At 45.8% G+C, this 21,130-nt stretch overlaps 1 long non-coding RNA gene across 3 annotated transcripts in view; it reads right to left on the bottom strand.

Annotated features, from left to right (window-relative positions):
- Window positions 1–3,976: 3,976 nt before the first annotated feature.
- Window positions 3,977–21,130, bottom strand: part of LOC103560862 (uncharacterized) — a 38,638-nt gene continuing 21,484 nt past the window's right edge. For all 3 annotated transcript variants that reach the window (XR_011526509.1, XR_011526510.1, XR_547296.2), the window contains 2 exons: window positions 6,114–6,321; window positions 3,977–4,359 (listed from right to left, as the gene is read on the bottom strand). This is a non-coding gene — a long non-coding RNA (uncharacterized lncRNA). The remainder of the gene's footprint in view (window positions 4,360–6,113; window positions 6,322–21,130) is intronic.

Raw genomic sequence — 21,130 nt, 5'->3', positions numbered from 1 at the left:
CACTTTATATGTGGGACGCCTACCACAGCATGGCTTGCCAAGCGGTGCCATGTCCGCACCCAGGATCCGAACCAGCCAACTCCAGGCTGCCGAAGCGGAATGTGCGCACTTAACAGCTGCGCCAGCGGGCCGGCCCCTAGTACACCTCTTATTTGATTGTTTTTTGAATATATGCACAAGGTACACAATTGCAAAAATCTGCTTTGGTTTCCAGCACCCCGATATTTTCCCTAGAAGTAACCTCTCTTCTCAGTTCTTCGCATATCCTTCCAGAAAGACTCCACGGCAGAGGTTCTCAAACTTCCCTGTGGGTGAGGACCACATGGAGAGCTTGTTAAAACAAGAATGTAACTGATTTCTGGATTCTCTGTTCTGGTTCAGAGGGTCTGAGGATTTGCGTTTCTAACAGGTTGTGCAGTGATGCTCATGTTGCTGGTGCAGGAGCCACACTTTGAGAACCACTGTTCTGGAGGTATTCATAGGAACCCTTTCTATACGTCTCCCTTTTTCTCTGAATTAACTTAGTATCTGTTCCTGGCAATGGAAATGTCCCTCAGACACTATTGATATGGCACAATTCCTGCCTGTGGGCCTCCTCTCTGCTGGTTTCTTTACCTGGAATACCCTCATCCCTGACCTCCACATATCCAAGGCCCAGTTCAAAGGCTGCTTCCTCCAGGCAGTCCTTCTTGGTCCTTTCCCTATATGGAAGAAGTCTTCTGCTCCTTTAAACACCCATAGGAGTGTTGTCTGTATCCCTCTAAGGACACCTGTTATTTATTAGAAAAGGATGTTAAAGGGCCAGCCCGTGGAATAGCAGTTAAGTTCGCATGTTCTGCTTCGGTGGCCTGGGGTTCGCTGGTTTCGATCGTGGGTGTGGACCTACACACTGTTCATCAAACCATGCTTTGGTGGGCGTCCCACATAAAATAGAGGAAGATGGGCACTGATGTTAGCTCAGGGCCAGTCTTCCTCAGCAAAAAGAGGAGGATTGGCGGCAGATGTTAGCTCATGGCTAATCTTCCTCAAAACAAAAAAACCCAACAGGATGTTAAATGGGGCTCTTTCTGCTTTGTTTTTTATAATTTTTGTTAAAGAGACATCAGGCCCTAAAGTGAGTCTGAGAGATCATCAAATGAAGAATTCAGGTTTCAAGACCTTTGGACTTCCCCTGGCCATCTTGGGAGTGTGAAATCGTTGAGAGGATTTTTGGAGGGTTTCTCCGGAGAGGGCTGTGCTGTAAGCCTAGATTGGGGAAGGTAAGATCAAATGATGGTGTCACTTCCTTCCCCTTGAGCCCAGAGGGACTGTGCTCCAATGGCCGCTAGAGCCTAATGCGGGCTGTCTGCACTGGGGACCCCTAGGGACTCACGACCCCCTGCGAGAGCTGAAGCGGCCTGGGGCCAGGCAGAGAGAGCCAAGGATCTACCCTCCACACAGATCAGAGCAAGGGGACTGTCACTGTTTCTTGGGGACCAAGGAACATCTCCAAGGCAGCCATTTTGAGGACATCTTAAATCCCATCCAATATGACAGGGTGGTAGGGGGCTGAGAGGCGATCTCAGCCGAAAGGAAGTGGAGGGTGACCCTGCAGATGCCATGGCTGCACCGTGGCAGAGTCCCAGGAACTGCAGGGAGGCCCCCGGCTTGGGCGCTCCCTCAGGAATGCTCAGAGCGCCCATGAGCACGAGTCACCCTACCCACCTGCCATCCAGAGGGCCCCAAGGTCTAGGGACAAGGGCACCGCCTTGAATTTTGCCCTTTCTCCCTGTGGGCAGGGACTGTCAGCCTGCTGGTGGGAAAGTGGGGTGGGGAGGGGGGAAAAGTCACCCACCTCCTTCTCAGGCAGCCAGGGAGATAGAGGAAAATGTAATGCCAAATCAAATTCAAGGTTTCCATTATTCTATAGGACTGGACTTTCCACTGACAGGAGAATGTGGTTGTGCCTTAAAGGTGCTAAGGACGGTAAGACGGCCATTCCCCAGGGATGGCGAGACCATCCATAGCCCTGCCGGAGTTCTCAGCAGGGGCAGGCCAAATTGTCCCTCTGACTGTGTATGCATCACATTTGCTTAAAATGACCCCCCCCCCCCATGTAATCATCTCTCTCACTATGACGCAAACTCTTTGATATCACAGCTTATACCATCTTTGTGGTCCTGTGGTGTCTAGCACCATCCCTGGCACATAGTGGGCACACACAGTGGCTATCTGCCCATTGATTCCTTTATTCTTTCATTCAACATTTATTGAGAACCGATGCTCAGTGCTCGCCATGAGCGGGAGATGAAATGGATGTGCCCCTTGTCCAGGATGTCGCTGTCTGCAGAGGTGGCATAAGAGAAGCTTCTGTAGAGCTCACACCACTCCGGGGGGGCAATCCAAATCCTCGCGAGTCTGGGCAGGCAACACGAGCAAGGCAGTGAGCAAGTTTAAGACAAGAGGGGTGCTGGCAACTCTGGAAGAATGGGAAACGCACGGCGCCCTTTGGAGGGCACAGTGGCTCTTTATTGCTTTCTGAGAGTGCAAGCCCGCTCTTGCCACATTGCCCACTTGTACAAAAGGGGGAAGAAATCTGGATTTTCATGTGAAATGTCCCCAACAAAACATGTCTGTGGGCTGGTTCAGGCCGAGGGTCGCCGTTTGGGGCCCCTGTGCTGCTGTTGGCTCTCTCTCCCTGGAGTCTTGGGTAGAATGAGGGGCTGCCGATCATTGAGAGCCACGTGCTCCTTCTTTGGGAATTAATTAGCCAGGGTTTGGAGAAGCTTTATACAAAGAACTTAGCTTTATTAAAATACTCCTTTGGACCAAGGAATAAATATTTTAAAAATCCCAACCCTAACTGCTTAATCTGCAACAAATAAAAAGAACCCTCTGAAAAGAGCTTACTTCCTGTTTCAGAAGAGTCCCCGTGGCCTCTGCAATCTGATTACCGAGCAGTGGCCTTCCCTGCCAGGGACGGAACAAGAAGCCACAGACAAACCAAGTCACAGTTTGAGAAGGATCAACCAGCAAGTTGCATCAACAATTTCATCACCTTGAAAATGCCTCCATCAGCTGGAGCTTCCGGGGCTGATTCCTCCTCCTGGGGCTGTCTGTGGTGCCCTGCCCACTGCTGGGACCGTGAGGCCCAGGAGCCAGGCCGTGCATGGAGCTGGAGAAGTTCTAGGAGACAGCACACAACAAGGCATCCCAGGGGAGGCAGCTACCGGAAACACTTTCTTTCCAAGTTCCCTGTCCTGTTCTGGGGACAGACCCAGGGGTGGCACGCCATACAAGTATGATGTATGACTCCCTCTGGGTACAGATACAGTCACATTTCTTATTTCTACCATTAATAACCCCTTTAATAACGCTACCTTTATTAGCAGGAAGTCTAGTCATCTACCTCTTGAGCTGTCCCTTTAAACTTTCCAAGAAGGGTAAATTCTTAGTCCAAGGAGGTCGATATTGCGTCTCAAGCCTACTCACCAGCACTGTTGTTTCAGTTGCCGCCACGAGGTGTCGCTGTTGGAAACTGTTTTTGCTCAGGTCAGCGCGCACTTGCCCTGTCTGTTGGGGATGCCCTTGCTGGTACAGGTCCTTTCCAGCCCACAGTAGTGCCACATGCCAGGCTTTAGGTTGGCAATGCTTTTAATCAATACACATACGCATTCCCAGAGTTGACACTGTGCCAGGGTGGCTGCCTCTGGATTGCCGCTATGCGCCTGTGTGGAGGTCACCATCCCAGATTCCCTATAACCTTTTGTGGCCTGGGGTGTCCTTTCTTGCCATCAGACTTTAGTCGATGACACCCCAACAAGGTTTTGTAAGTTTAAATCTCAGGGAGCCAGGGGTAGGGGTCTTAGTTCCTTTCCTCCCTTCAGACTCTGAGATGGTTCTGCCAACGTGTGTCCCCGCCCGCCCCCCCCACCTTCAGAACATTGCCTATCAAGGGGTCTTGGTGATGGACCACCTAGCTAGGTTAATCAAAAAGTCCTGTTATTCCTTTATTTGACAAAGGCAATGATCTGATACCTCGGGCAAGGGGCCTGTTTGCAAAATAGATACACAGTTTTAAGTAAAAGGTGGCAAACAGCAGCTCTTCATAAGAAAAAGGCTTGCCCCAACATGACTCTCCTTCTATCTCTCCAGAGGGGCGGCTGGTAGCTTCTCCTTCAGAATTAATCCAGACCTTGCCTCACTCTGTTCCCTGTTCCAAGTTGTCAAAGTGAAAAAGGGGCAACTGAGACTCAAGGAAGAGAAGTAAATTGCCCAAGATCACCCGGGGAGTGGGAGAAGAGCCAAGACTGGACCCACGTCCATCTGGCTCTAAAGCATGGGCATTTTCCACCACTCTGCTTCCTGTTCCAGGAGGTTCTGTGGAAAGAAGAAGGAAGATCACCAGAAGTCAGGATAGTCCGGAAAGGCTTAAGAGAAGTGGAGGTGTGACCTGAGCACAGAAACAGGGCTTGGGCTTCTCCCCGGGGACTGGAGGGGGTCCCCCTGCATGGATCGTGTTTAGAAGGCACGGACAGCTTCCACCAGACAGCTGGAGAGGGTTCCCAGGGAGGCACTTAGTGATGGGGCAGCTCGAGAAGCACCAGAGGCTGCTGGTGGCCTATCCCTGTATCCATTCCACCCTATTCCTTAGTTAAAGGCTTCCCAGAATAACACTTCCTTGTCCCAGTCTCCCTTTCAGCCATGTGTGATCGTGTGACTTGGTTTGGGCCAATGAGATATAAGTAGAAGTGTTTTATAGAAACTTCTGGAAAACCTTCTCAAAATAAAACAAGTTCCCCTTTGACCCTTCTTCCTCCCTTCCTCCATCCTGGTGCCTGGGAGATGTATGTAATGGCTGGTTCTCTAACCATCATCTGAGACCATGAGGACAAGGGCCACACTTTGGAAAATGATGTAGTGATGAGCCTGTAACTCCTATAACAATGTGGACCTGCCATACCATCCCTGAACTGCCAATCTGTGATCTTCACTTACGTACTAGGGAGGATCTTCTATCTTGTTTACATCATGGTTATTTGGGGTTTTCTATCACATGTAGCCAAGGCTGTTCCTAACTGCTGTAGCTTGCCTAAATCATTGGAGGATCCTTTTTTTTTTTTTAAAGATTTTATTTTTTTCCTTTTTCTCCCCAAAGCCCCGTGGTACATAGTTGTGTATGTTTTTAGTTGTGGATCCTTCTAGTTGTGGCATGTGGGACGCTGCCTCAGCATGGCTTGATGAGAGGTGCCATGTCCATGCCCAAGATCTGAACTGGTGAAACCCTGGACTGCTGAAGCAGAGTGCGCGAACTTAACCACTCAGCCACGGGGCCGGCCCCATGGAGGATCCTTGAATGCCAGGCCAAGGAGTCAGGTCTTTATCCTATGGGCCAGTGGGGAGCAGGAGAGTGATATGACAGATGCTGTTTTAGTAACATTCATTTGGCCACTAGGTACACCATCCACTGGTGTGAAGAAAGTGCAGGGCTGCAGACCAGCTGGAAGCTGTTTTTTGTAGCACAGTTGTTGGGATGGTAAGGGAGTGGATGAGATGTCCAATCTGATTTCTCAGTTGGTCACTCTGAGATACCAGGCCGACCCCAAAAGTTCTGCTTCCTCAAAGACGCCATAGCTTTCTAGAAGGGCAGCAAAACCTTGGCATTGAAAGTCAGGTCCTGGCACAGCGGGTGAGCCGTCTTGGGCCAAGAGAAGGCAGTGGGCAGCGGCTAAGAGCACGTTTGGAGTCAGAGCTACGTTGGTTCAAATTTTGGCCCTCTGCTTTAGTAATTGTACAAGTTAGGGCAAATTATTTAATCATTCTGGGCTTTAGTTTTCTCATCTATGAACTAAGGATAAAAAGATCTAGGATTGAGAGCTAAGCCATGTGCAAAGCTTAGCATGGTGTCTGACTGTGGCTGATTCACAGCTGAAATGGTCACACTTACGTGTTTATTTGGGTCTCAGTTATCCCAGTATTTTCATCAAAATGCACCTATTACAATTTGATCACTATAGACAATGAATACATTTTGGCTTGAAATTTTTGGGTAAGTTGGATATATTGGATAAGGTTGTCAATCTGTTTTATGTTCTTCATTTTTAAAGCAATAAATCATACAAAAAAGTTCTTACTCTCCGGTCCTGTTCAGGGTTGGCCTTGTGTGGTATTTGACACAGCGAGTTGAATCGCCAGCGTGCAGTTTTCAGCTCTTGTGCTTTTAGACGACACAAGCACGGACGGCCCTGGGAGGATGCGCAGCCCCTCCTAGACACTTACAGAAACTCCTGCAGCTCCACTTTCTTGCTTCTCTCCCGACAGAGAACCTGATCTCCTGCTTCGCTGAGAAAACAGAAGCCATTAGGAAGGAACAACCTCAACTTTCTGCTTCCAAATCTCAAATCTCCTGCGCCCAAACCCTCCTCTGCCGTCCCCTTGTCCAAGTGGAGCAGGGTCCCTCCTGCCGCCAAGGCCAGGACCCCCCAGCTGGGGCCTTCTCCTCTGCCTTCTCAGGACCCTTCACTAAACCATCGGCCCAGGTCACTCTTTGTTTTCAACCCCTTTCTCCCAGCTTCTTCCAACTGACCTTGGAAAAAGTTAAAAATTTGTTAAAAACAAAAAAGTGAAGAGTCTTCTTTCCACCTGTGTTAATGAGGAAGTGGATTTGACTGCTATAAAGACCTGACATACCGGGAGTTTAAACAATGAAAGTTTACTTGTCTCTCACATCAGCATGTGGGCCTAAGCAGCCCAGGGTTGGCAGGGTAGCAGGCACCGTGGTGTCAGGGACCTCAGCCTCCTTGCTCGACCAGTCCCAGGGTGTGTCCCTTGTCTGCACAACCTGTGATAACTCACATTCCTGCCAGCAGAATGGGCGAGGAGCAACTGGGAGGACAAGGAGCCCTTCCTTACAAGGGTATGACTTCCATTCACATCCCCGTGGGCCAGTACTCAGCGACATGGCCACGCCTAGCTGCAAGGCAGGCTGGGAAATGGAGCTATTATTCTGCTTCTGAGCTAAACACAGAGGCTCTATTACTACAGAAGAAGGGAGGATGGATACTGGGGTACGGTGAGCATCTTCTGCCACCCCATGCCACATCCCCTCCAAGCATAGGGGATTTTCTCGTTCTCCGTCTAACTTTTCAAAGGAGTTGTCTGCACACATTCTCTCTCTTTCCTCCCTGTGTTTGTCGTCCATAGGGATGAGGGTTTGCAAAAGTGTTTTAGAGAAAGAAAGAGAGAATATTACACAAGTCCATTCCTTGAAGGTGGGCCATATTAGGGGTGGGGTGCTCTACTTGAGAAGACCATGCATGGAAAAGCGAGGTCGGGGGAGCTGGGTCAAGCCTGACACGATTGTCCAGGAATGTGCTGAGCCAAAGAGCAGACTGGAAATCACCAGCAGGAGGGAAACCAGGCTGGAGGCCGAGAGAGAGGAGATCTTGTGTCACACTGAAGGAAAGAGGCCAGGGCACAAATGGTGGCAAGACAACAAGGCTGGCAGCCAAGAGTGGCTGGGAGAAGAGCTGGGGAGGTCAGACAGGAGGCAGTGAGGGCGCACCTTTCGAATTCCTGATCTTCCAGTTCTTTGAGTATGTGGGTGATGGAGGTGTCCTTTTCATGTGGTACCAGCTGTGCTTTCCCAGAATGGAGTAGCTCCTTAAAGGAGTCACACAAAGTAGGGCAAAAGTCCTATGTAGAGTGATTCCTCTCTGCTTACATCTGCTGATACGTATGGTGTTTACAAGGTAACACATGCTTGGATAGGTGAGATAAAATTTGTGAAAACATAGCATTTGATATCAATGTAAAACTACGTTGGGATTAACCTGGATAATTTTTAGAGTCTCACTCACCACCTAGGATCAAATCCTCCTCCTATAGTAATTAGCTCTGTGACTTTGGCCAAGCAACCTGCCTCTCTGTTCCGAATTTATAAAGTGAGGATAATAGCAGTACATTTAGTTTCAGGGAGGTTGGTTAAATGCAGCAGAAAGCCCAATCCAAACTGGCTTTAACTGTAAAAGGGGATTTGCAGGCTTATGTAATTCAAAAAACCCTCCTCCAAGTTGGAGGCTGTGGAACGGAAGAGGCAAGCTCGGGAAACGAGCTGGAGGAATCTGCTCTCTCCATGTGCACTGTTTTGATCCAGGACCCTCCCCCTGGCAGTTGTGGCTTTCTGGGTGTCCTGAGATAACCTTCAAAGACAAAGACAGAGCCAGTCATTGTAACTCTGGAAGTTTGAACATACTCATAAAGGAAAAAGACACTGTAGGTGACAGCAATGCCATGTCCATACTCATCTCCAAGAGGTACATTGTAACCCAGATTGGCAGCGGTTAAGATACCCTTTCTCAGGGCTACAGAATGATTATTCATGAGTCCCAGTCACTTTTGCTTTCGTGGTCCCCTTCCTCCATAAAAAACATTAAAAATTATATCTTATTACTGAGTTGGTGTAAAGGTGACAACACTAGTATTAAATTACTAATATTAAAATGTTTTATCCATCTTCAAAGTTTATTTTTTCCTCCTAATTAAAAAAAAGAAATTAAAGCATTCTTGTGGGCCCCTAAAAGTGTCATGGGCGCTGGGCACTCACCCATTAGGCACCTTGCCTATTGTGCCTAATGGACAAATTGGCCTGGCCTTTATCCCCAGTGCACAACGGGAGGAAAACTTTTGATATCCATCTTTCCGGGAATTTTGTCTCCTTTATGTCACCCATCTCAGCCCTTCTGGAGCTCAGTCTGCCACCTCACTTTTGAAAACTCCAAGTTGTCCAATGTTTCCATGGCAGAATGGGGAATCCAGATCCCCACCAGGGCCATAAAATTTTACGGGCAAAATGGAGGCCTGGCAGAGATGTCCTGAAACTGATTAGCTGGACTCCCACAAGGCTGGAAAGGAAAGTGTCTGGACAATGTCCAGACATTGAAGCTGTTCTGTCTTAAGGCAACTGTAACCCTCTGTCAGTGAATGCGGAATAGAGAGACCCCAAAAATGGTCCCAACTGCTTGCATACTTTCCTCCTTTTTGTCTTGATGTTAAGATTCTATAACTTTGAGTAGGTTCAATCTTTTTAAAAAATTTAAGCCATCAGTATAGGTTAGGTTATGCTGTGGTAACAAACGAAGCCCAAATCTCAGTGCTTAAAGCAACAATGATTTGTTTCCTATTCATCCTACATGTCCCTCTTGGGGTGACTGGGGGCTCTCCTCCCTGGTCCTCTCTCAGGGGACCAAGCTGATGGAGTAGCCACCATGTGGCATGGTGACAGCAGCAGTGGCAGGAAGAAAGAAAATGACAAATTGTGAGTTGGCCCATAGAGTCTGTCACTTGGAAGTGACCCATTGTCACTTGCACTCTCTTTTCTTTGACCACCAAAACTCACATGGCCTCATTAGGAGAGGGGGGAAGTGCAATTCTACTGTGTTTCCAGAAGGGGGAGAATGAGAACATGGACGGCCAGCCTTAGTGATCAGCTCAATACTTTAATCCTTTCATTTTCTATTGAATTCTCACAAAACCTGTGCTCCGTTTTAGGGTTGAGGAAACAGCCTGGGTCCCTGCCATCCTTAGGGACAAGACATGCATCCACCTGCCAAGCTGCTGGTGACATCTTGTGGCCTCCAAGAAGCAGCTGACTCCTGGGGAGGAGCAGGTGACCCTCTCTCTCACCTCCAGGTGACAGTTACCAGGACTGGCCCAGCCTGCTGGGCTGAGGAAGCACCTGGGTTTGGGGAGGTAAGGTTATGATAGGTTTTATAACAGGGCCGAGGGCCCCCAGGGAGGGAGGAGGGGGACATGGGGTCTTTGAGGAGTGAAGGGAATGTGACCTCACTTTGCACTCCCAGCATGAAGCAGGACATGTGACGAGTGGCCCTCCACATGATGGGCTACTTTGTGGATGTGGTTGGGAGGTACAGATGATGACATTGCATCGTGTCCATAACACAAGCTTAGTGAACAAAGCAGGATACAAAAAGTGTGACTGGACTACAGTTTTAAACGAATGTGTGTGTAGCAGGTATGAATCTCAGCCCATATGAGCAAGAAGTCCTTTATTGCCTTTTAATCAATTTAGTTCTGCCTCGGAGCCCTCGCTCGTCCTGGTGGGAATTTTCGCTCAGGGATTCTCAGGTTCCCCATTACCACAGTTGTGCTGGGGTCCCTGGTCCACAGCAGCAGAACACCGGCAATGCTTCTGTGAGTTTTGGTCGTATATAAGCACAGATCCCACTGCAGCCTCCCCCATCCACTCGGTCCCTGTGGGCTTTGGTGCCTGGCCTGGCGCAGGAATCTTGGAGACCCTGGAGACTTGCTCTTTAGACGCCCCCTGTGAAGCATCACCTCTGAAGTCTCGCCAACTCCCTCCTCACATACTCGGTTCTCCTTTCTCCCTTCGTTCCTAATTCTCTGCTGCCTCAAGACCTCTCTCCTCCTGCCCCTTCACGACACATCATCTCTTCTCTGGGTGTGTACGTTTTTCTGAAGGGAGTATGTTAGCTCTGCTATAATACTTGAATGAAGGGATTACTAGCAACACGGAAACTAGATGATTTGAAAATTTCCTGGCTACAAACTCCTGGAAATGCTAAGCTTTCAAGATAAAAAAAAAAAAAAAAAAGGGAGGAAACCTCCACTGCTAAGTCTAAAGCCAAGACTTCATGTTGCTTCAGGATGCGAGAGGCACAGCGAGTGATGAAACCTGCAAACCAGTGGGTAAGTCTAGAAATAATAATAATTTATAAAACTAATTTAGGATATACAAAAATGAGATGAGACTAAAATACTAGATAACAATAATATATTAAACGGAGTGTGGATGATCTGATTTAGTGTTTCAATGTCACTGAATTGTTTAGGAGGGGAATACAGACATTTTGTAACATCAAATATGCATGTTCAAAAGTTGGAGTATCCAGGGACTGGCTCCGTGGCCGAGTGGTTAAGTTTGCGCGCTCCATTTCGGCGGCCCAGGGTTTCGCAGGTTCGGATCCTGGGCGTGGACATGGCACCGCTCATCAGGCCACGCTGAGGCAGCGTCCCACATAGCACAACCAGAGGCACTCACAACTAGGATATACAACTATGTACTGGGGGGCTTTGGGGAGAAGAAGAAGAAAAACCAAAAAAAAAAAGAAGATTGGCAACAGTTGTTAGCTCAGGTGCCAATCTTGTACAAGAAAAACCCATATGTTAAAAAAAAAAAAAAGAGTATCCGGTAAAATAACAAAAATTGAATGTACGTCTTCCATGGGGGATGGAAGTTAAACAAAGCCTGGATTTCCATCTGAAAAGGGAGATGGAGGAAAAATACAGGAATAATATATGAGTTAAGAGTCAGAAAAAAAAATCTGCCATATATATACAAGACATAAAGATATCCCCTCCCAGCGCCACAGTGATCATTTATGGGGAGTGAGGGTCCGGGTGAGTTATATCTTCTTTTTCATTCCAGTGATAATGGGAAGGCTCCAAAATGGCCTCCAATGGCCCCCGCCTCCCGGTACTCACACATGTGTGGTCCTTCCCACAATGCAGCAGGGTCACTCTGTGTAACCAACAGATTGCAGCAAAAGTGATGGTACGGCACTGCATGTTGAGGTTACAAAAGGCTGCAGCTTCCATCCTGGGCTCTCTCTCTTGCTCTCTCCTCATTTGCTCTTGGGGGAAACCTTTGTCATGAGAAGCCATGTCAAGAGGCCCACGTGTGGCCTCCTGCCAGTAGCCACGTGCGTAAGCTTGGAGGCGGATCCTTCCACCTCAGTCAAGCCCCCAGATAATGGCAGCCCAGCCGACTTCTTGGCTGCCACCTCCTTAGAGTCCCTGAGCCAGAGCTGCCTGGCTAACGGCTCCGGATAACTGTGAGATAACAACTGTTTGTGGTTTGAGCAGCTAGGTTTGACAGATAACTAGTGATGCAGAAATAGATAAGTAATACAATACTTTTTGTGCAGTTTTCAAATTCTATATAACATACATATATTGCTTTCCAAACAGAAAGTTTTTTAAATGATCAATCAAGTAAATCCTTCATTCCAGTGTGATAAAGGACAACCTGTTGAGTCGTATGGTTAACACGGGTGCCTGACGTGCCTATTCCACCTGAAGGCGGCCATGTCTTTGTGCAAAGACACCAGCTACACCAGCAGGGCCTGAAGGGGAGCTGTCCTTAATTTTGGTTGTGCCAGGACCTCTGACCTTGCAAAGCATCCCATAAAAGGGAATGATTCTTTTTGTGTGATACAGATCTTGCACATATGGCTAAAAATCAGTTAATTTCTTTGGGAAGTTGGATAACTTTTATGCTTGCTTAACTGATTCATATGTTGGATAATCTAATAATTAACATTGGATTCCAACATATCACCCACGTTGTTGTGCTCACAGAGGAGTTTCTAAAGTTGGGAATATACGTTTTTCTTTTGAAGGCCAGCAGCCCTGGAGGAGAGTATGGAATGGTGGAAAGAATGCTGGAAGAGCTCTGTGGCTTTGGAATAAGTCACTTTGCCTCTCTGGGCCTCAGTTTCCTCATATATAAAATGGCCAGGTTGGGGGTATTAATCTCCAGTGACTCTAACTTGCCATGGAATTTTCTCTCTTCAGTGACAAGCTCTCTCAAAGCCAGCTTGAGCCCCCCTCCTGAGAGACTCTGCTCTGTCCAGTATAGGAGACACCAGCCACAGGGGCTATTTAAATTGAAATTAGGGGCCGGCCCCGTGGCCAAGTGGTTAACTTCGCGTGCTCCGCTTCGGCGGCCCAGGGTTTCGCCAGTTCGGATCCTGGGCATGGACATGGCACCACTCATCAGGCCATGCTGAGGCGGCGTCCCACATGCCACAACTAGAAGGACCCCTCAGCTAACCATACACAACTATGTACCGGGGGGCTTTGGAGAAAAGAAGAAGGAGAAGAAAAGATTGGCAACAGATGTTCGCTCAGGTGCCAATCTTTAAAAAAAAAAAAAGAAAAGTTTATTTAAAAAATAAATAAATAAATTGAAATTAACTAAAATTAAAATTTAGTTTCTCAGTTGCAGTTGCCACATTTCAGGTGCCCGACAGCCACACGTAGCTAGTGGCCAATGTGTTGGACAGCATAGAGTTACCACACTCCCATCATCACAGAAAGTTCTATTGGAAGCACTGCTCGAAGGTCTTGCCTCTCAGTGTGGTCCACGCACCAGCATCATCACCACCTGGGAGCCCTCAGAAATGCAGGATCTTGGGTCACCACCCAGATCTAATCAGAATCCCCAGGCACTGCCTGCACATGTGAGCTTGAGAAGAGTGGCTACCAGGAGCATTGGCACCAAGGAGGTGGCTGGAAGGAAAGAGTGCCGCTTAGCTGTGTGGCCTCGGTATAGACCCCAGGGACACATAGCCTGGCTTTCTCATCAGCTGTGTGACCTTATCTACCACATAGGAAAAGCTGAGGCTATAACAAGAGAAAGCAATGATCACGGTGCTAACACACAGTAAATGCGCTCTAAATGGCCGTGTTGCTATGTTTGGATTTGATGAGGTTGAAGGTCCCTGCCCAGCAACCCCAAGCTGGATGCAGACTGTGGGCCCAAGATTGGCTCTTCCCCTCGCCACCACAGGGTGGTGCTGTGTCACCAACGTGCTCTCCTCTCCAACAGGCTTCCAGCTGGCTCCTCTACAGGAAGCCAGAATTTGCCCCGAGACTTCCAGGTCTCTGTTTCTGATTACTAAGCATGACTGAGCAGCCAGGACACCAATCCAAGCATTTATCTGACAGATAATGGGAAAACAGGCCTCCGCTTTGTGCCCGGCTGGAATGCAAAAGTGAGGTTGACCCAAAGAGTTGAATAAGGACTGTGTGAAAGTTGTAGCGGAAGCGAGAGGCTCCTGTTGGAAAGCTGGGGGGAGGGAAGCCCAGGATTCTGTGAGTCAGCTTCTGAATGACCTGGGCTCCTCATCCCGCAGACTCAAGCTAGGGCTCTTGGCCAGCCAAGCATGCGTGTGCATGTGTGTGCATGTGTGCATGTGAGAGAGAGAGAAAGACAAGGATTAGGTGAGCAGGGGTGGGAAGGTGGAGGAATTTTTTAAGGAGTCAATTTCTAAAGTTTCTCAAACTTTAGCCTACATCACAATCACCTGTCAAAACACAGATTAAATCTGTTCAAACATGTGTCGCTGGGCTCCCCATCCAGAGTTTCCAGGTCAGTGGGAGGTCTGGGGTGGCCTGATCATTTGCATTTCAAACGCGTTCCCAGGTAGGGCTGAGGCTGCTGCTCCAGGGACTGTCCTTTGAGAACCAGCACTCTAAAAGTGTCTGAAAAACTCCCCTGAAACAAATGATATAATCCCAGTTCAGGAGAAGAATGTTACTCCAAAGGCAATTACACCAAATCTCCACTTTCATCGCCCCGCGCCACGACATCCTCACCCCCCTCAGCAAGCTTTCCCTGCACCAGCAGGTCACGTCGGGGTACTTGTTAGTCAGACAGGCAGTGCGGGCCGGAAAGATGGCTGGGGAGCTGAGAGCCAGGGTCCGTTCTCAGGGGATGTTCGTCCTCCTTTCCCAGCGAGGCTCATAACTCATAATCCTTGCTCTGTCCCAAGAGGGGTGATTAAGACTCTCAAAGCCCACTTAGCCCCACTTCGGGCAGAAAACCTGCAGAGACCACTCTCTTTGCCTGGTGCCACCAATCCAAGGCAGCATCACTCCCCCCTAGAAATGGGTGGAAATGGCAGGGGCCTGGATTTTAATGGGAGGGTTGGGCATCTCCAAGTGAGTTTAGGGCAATCAGTGATTCACATGGGCTGACTGGAGTGCTTGTCACGGGAGGGGGAGCCACAGGAACGGAGCCTGAGTCCCTCCTCGGAGTCCCTCCAGCACCAGGGCCCCTGCAAAGGTGGCACTGACCACGGATGGGCTGGTTGTGAGTTGTGAGCTTAGCTATTTCTTCAGAAAGGGTGTGTGGAGCGTCATGATGTGCCAGGCTCAACACCATGCTTTCCTGGGCTGGAAAGCTGAAGGCCCTATCTCATGGGCTTTTGCCCACCAGGAGCCCACATCCTCGTCACCGAGAACACACGGGTAAGTAGAAGCGTATATGTATACTGGTCCCCTTGTCTCATGCCCCTCATGTAGCCGCTGGGCTCTGGACCTTCTCTGAATTTCCCTTGAAGGGGATAAGAATATACCACCCCAAAATATACCACTTTGGTGTAAGGTTTGTTTTTATCTGAAGACAATTAGCTCTCTGCCCTCCCTCTTTCTGTCTAAAAGCAGGGCCTAAATTTCCCTTTGTAAAGGTGTCCTCTCCCATAACAGGAGGAGGAGGATGACTATTAATCACCAGAGAGGAGAAGACTCTTATCAATGGAGAAGGTCCCAACTGGAGGCTGCATAATAAACCTTACTAAATAACTCTCGTCATCAATAGTTTTCCCCATATATTTATCTTCCCACAATTTATGCCCCAGGAAGCCCTATCCCTGCCCCCTCCTTTGTCTAGTTACTTCTCCACAATTTATCACCCTTTGTGAAATGGTATATAAGCCCCCAGGTCAAACATCTTCTTTGGAGGTTTCAATTCTTTTCTGTAAGTCCCCCCACATGTATGTAAAATAATCCTTTTCTCCTGTTAATCTGTCTTCTTTCAGTTTGGTTTGCAGTCCCCAGGTACTGAACATAAGAGGGTAGAGGAAAGGATTTTTAATTTCCCCTACACCCTAAGACAGTGTTTCCCAGAGTGTGAAGTGAGTTCCACTGGTGGCCTATGAGATGTTAGGGAGTCCAGAGGCTAATGTTTTTAATTTAAATAGTTTTAAAAATAGTTATCTTTTTAACTTTGATATCAAGATGAAATGAATTTGGTAAAAGTAAGTTGATTTAGAGAAAAATAAGTTACAGATAGTGTTTATCAGAAGTTTGGGAAACATGGCCCACGGAATCCACTCACGCAGTAGCACTGGTGAGTAACATAGACTACACTGGGGATTTAATATTTCAGAAGATTAAAGAGGGGTCTTTATATGGCACAGCCCACACCCCAAACAGCCATAAAATTCCACGGAAGACATTTGTGCTCTTCCCAAGTCCATTAATGGCCACACAGTCACTGGGTCTTTTAATTTTCTGTGTTTCTGCCACAAGAGCCCAAATTCCTGGCTCCATCTAGGGGCCCCACCCTATACCACCAACTCCAATTCTTTCCCTTTATTACGAGAAAGGACTTAGCTCTCTCCCAACTTCCCCCCCAAACTCTGTGACTGAGGAAAGCTTTATAGTTTATATGTAGGAATCCATGAATACCAGTGAAACTAGACTCTTACAACCTCCCAATACTGGATCAAGAAGAAATAGAGAATCTGAATAGACCAATCACAAGTAAAGAAATTGAAACGGTAATCAAAAACCTCCCCAAAAATAAAAGTCCAGGAGTGGACGGCTTCTCTGGAGAGTTCTACCAAACATTCAAAGAAGATTTAATACCTATTCTTCTTTTCTTCTATTCCAGAAAATTGAGGAAGATGGAACACTCCCTAACACATTCCACCAGGCCAACATCACCTTGATACCAAAACCAGACAAGGACAACACAAAGAAGGAAAATTACAGGCCAATATCGCCGATGAACATAGATGCAAAGATCCTCAACAAAATATTGGCAAACCAAATACAGCAATACATTAAAAAGATCATACACCAAGATCAAGTGGGATTTATACCAGGGACACAGGGATGGTTCAACATCCGCAAGTCAGTCAACGTGATACACCACATTAACAAAATGAGAAACAAAAACCACACTATCATCTCAATAGATGCTGAGAAAGCATTTGAGAAGATCCAATATCCATTTATGATAAGAAGTCTCAATAAAATGGGTATAGAAGGAAAGTACCTCAACATAATAAAGGCCATATATGACAAACCCACAGCCAACATCGTACTCAATGGGGAAAAACTGAAAGCCATCCCTCTGAGAACAGGAACAAGACAAGGGTGCCCACTCTCACCACTCTTATTCAACATAGTACTGGGGGTTTTGCCCAGAGCAATTAAGCAAGAAAAAGAAACAAAAGGAATCCAAATAGGCAAGGAAGAAGCGGAACTCTCAATGTTTGCAGATGATATGATCTTATATATAGAAAACCCTTAATAATCCATTGGGAAACTATTAGAAATAATCAACAACTACAGCAAAGTTGCAGGGTACAAAATCAACTTACAAAAATCAGTTGCATTTCTGTACTCCAATAACCAACTTACAGAAAGAGAACTCAAGAACACAATCCCATTCACAATCGCAACAAAAAGAATAAAATACCTTGGAATAAATTTAACCAAGGAGGTGAGAGACCTATACAATGAAAACTACAAGACTTTAGTGAAAGAAATTGATTACAACATAAAGAAATGGAGGACATTCCATGCACACGGTTCGGAAGAATAAACATAGTTAAAATGTCCATAGTACCTAAAGCAATCTACAGACCCAATGTAATCCCAATCAGAATCCCAATGACATTCTTCACGGAAATAGAACAAAGAATCCTAAAATTCATATAAGGCAACAAAAGACCCCAAATTGCTAAAGCAATCCTGAGGAAAAAGAACAAAGCTGGAGGCATCACAATCCCTGACTTCAAAATGCACTACAAAGCTATAGTAATCAAAGCAGCATGGTCCTGGTACAAAAAAAGGTGCACAGATCAATGGAACAGAGTTGAAAGCCAGAAATAAAACTACACACCTACAGACAGCTAGTCTTCAACAAAGAAGCTGAGAACATACAAGGAAAGGAAAGGAAAGAGAGAAAGGAAAGTCTCTTCAATAAATGGTGTTGGGAAAACTGGACAGCCACGTGCAAAAGAATGAAAGTAGATCATTCTCTTACGCCATTCACAAAAATAAACTCAAAGTGGATCAAAGGCGTGAAGGTAAGACCTGAAACCATAAAACTTCTCAAAGAAAATCTAGGCAGTACACTCTTTGACATCAGTCTTAAAAGAATCTTTTCAAACACCATGTCTCCACGGACAAGGGAAACAAAAGAAAAGATAAACAAGTGGGACTTCATCAGACTAAAGGGCTTCTACAGGGCAAGGGAAACCAGGATCAAAATGAAAAGACAACCTACCAACTGAGAAAAAAAATTTGCAAATCATATATCCAACAAGGGGTTAATCTCCATAACATATAAAGAACTCACACAACTCAACAACAAAAAAATCGAATAACCTGATGAAAAAGTGGGCAGAGGATATGAACGGACATTTTTCCAAAGAAGATATACAGTTGGCCAATAGGCACATGAAAAGATGCTCAACATCACTGATCCTCAAGGAAATGAAAATCAAAACAACACTAAGATATCACCTTATACCCATTAGAATGACTATAAAAACCAAGACAAAAAAATAACAAATGTTGGAGAGGTTTAGAGAAAAGTGGACCCTCATACACTGCTGGTGAGAATGCAAACTGGTGCAGCCACCATGGAAAACAGTATGGAGATTTCTCAAAAAATTAAAAATAGAAATACCATATAACCCAGCTATCCCACTACTGGGTATTTATCCAAAGAACTTGAAATCGACAATTCAAGGAGACTTATGCACCCCTATGTTCATTGCAGCATTATTCACTCTAGCTAAGACATGGAAGCAACCCGAATGCCCATTGACTGATGATTGGATAAAGAAGATATGGTATACACACACACGCACACACACACACACACACAATGGAATACTACTCAGCCATAAAAAATGACAAAATCATCCCATTTGCCACAACATGGTTGGACCTTGAGGGTGCTATGTTAAGTGAAATAAGCCAGACGGAGAAAGACAAACACTGTGATTTCATTCATATATGGAAGATAAACAAACACATGCACAAAGAGAACTTTTTAGTGGTTACCAGGGGGAAGTGGGGTGGCGGGTGGGTACAAAGGGTAAAGGGGCACACCTATATGGTACTGCCAAATAATAATGTACAACTGAAATTTCACAATATTGTAAACTATCATAACCTCAATTAAAAAATTATTTCATTGGGATCCTGTAAAGGAAAGGAGAAGTATGTGTATGCTCTTTCATATGAAACCATAAGTGTGGGCTTTTTAATATTTTATGTGAAACTTTTATGTAAATGTTGAAAATTAAATTATATGCCCTCCTTCAAAAAAACATTCGTTTTATTAGTTAAGATAGTAATGCAAAATGGTTAAGCATACACCTGCTGTATGACCCAGTAATTCCAATAGGTCCATTCCATTTACCCAATGACCAGCCATTGGGTAAATAAATTTACTGTATTTACCCAAGATAAATGAAAATACATGCCCAGACAAAGACTTATATATGAATATTCATAGTAGCTTTATTTGTAATGGCTAAAAACTGAAAGGAACTCAAATGTCCATCAACAGGTGAGTGAAAAAACAAATTGAGGTGTAGCCATTCAATGAAATACTCTCAGCAATAAAAAAAGAATGAAGCCATCGACACAATGACATGGATGGATCACAAAACAGTTATACTGAGTGGAAGAAGCCAGACAAAAAGCGTACACACTGTATGATTCTATTTACATAAAATGCAAGCTAACCCACGGTGACAGAAAGCAGATCACTGGTTGACTGGGGGGCTTGGAGGTGGCAGGAAGAGTAGTGGAAGAAGAATTATAGCGGTATGAAAGTTTGGGGAGTGACGGATATATTCATTATCTCGATTGTGGCAGTGGTTTCATGGATGTATATTTTATGTCAAATTTACCAAACTATACATTTTAAATACATGCAGCTTATTGTATATCAATCATACATCAATAAAGCCCTTAAAAATAGCAATGCAACTCAACAGTAACAAACAATAGAACAAAAATGTGTAAAAGATTTGAACGGACACTTGACCAAAAAAGATGGCAAATAAATTAAGCACATGAAACAATGCTCAACACCATTAGTCCATAGGGAAATGCAAATTAAAAGGTATCCCCACACACCTGTGAGAATGGCTACAATCAAAAACACTCCCCATAGCAAGTCCAAGTTCCAGAGTGGATGCAGAGCTGCTGCATCTCTGTATGAGGGGTGAAAATCGTACAGCCATTGTGGCAAGCAGTGTGACAATTTCCTATAATATCAAACCTACACTTAGCATACAACCCAGCAATCTACTCCTAGGTATTTACCCAAAATAAATTATATTCATATAAAAACCTGTGCGTGAATGTTTATAGTGCTTTATTCATGACCATCAAAAACTGGGAACGACCCAAGTGTTTTTCAAGTGGTGAATGATAAACAAACTGCATGCATCACACAGTAGAAGACTTCTCAGCAATAAGAGGAATGAACGCTGATACAACACGCACGAACCTCGAAATAATTATGTCGCGCGAAAGCAGCCAGACTCAAAAGACTGTATGCCATAAGATACCATTGATATGCCGTTCTGGAAAAGGCAAAACTTAGTGTGACAGAGAACAGCTCCCTGGTTCCAAGAGTTGGCATCGAGAGGGGCTTGATGGTAAGGGGACTTTTTTTAGGTGATGGAACTATATTCTGATTGTGGTGGTGGTTACACAATTCTATATACTTGTCAAAACCCATAGAATGGTATAACAAAAAGAGTAAATTTTACTGTATGTAAGTTTAAAAATAAAGATTCATATTGTTTTAAAAATGTCGAATGATAGAGAAGTATGGGAAGGAAAATTATAAGGGCCTTTTACACAAACACAACACAGAGCCTCAGGAGCCAACCGTTGTTAGTAGTTTATGGAACGCCCTCTCAGATTATTTCCTACAAATACACATGAATTTATATAGAGATTTTGGTTTTACGAAATGGGATTATACCATCATCTGCTTTTTTTGTGCATCGTTGTGAGGGTGTTGGAGAAGTCCAACACGCAGCTTGATGTCAATAAAAACCATGGCACTATTTTCAAGGTTACATAAATGATTATTGCTACCCCCGTGCCACCTGTCTTGGGAGAAATTAGGCTAGGTCTCAGCCAAATAAGGAAACTCCTAAAGAAAATTTAGAGTTAAATACCCATTTCCCGGGTTTGTTAGACTCTCCCTTGGGATGATAGTGGATCTGCTGTAGGGGGAGAGGCCCGGACCTCCTCCCGGACTCGGGGGTGTGGG

Source organism: Equus przewalskii, chromosome 14 (assembly GCF_037783145.1).
Source record: "Equus przewalskii isolate Varuska chromosome 14, EquPr2, whole genome shotgun sequence".
Taxonomy (NCBI): Eukaryota; Metazoa; Chordata; class Mammalia; order Perissodactyla; family Equidae; genus Equus; species Equus przewalskii.
This window is presented reverse-complemented; position numbering and strand designations above follow the sequence as displayed.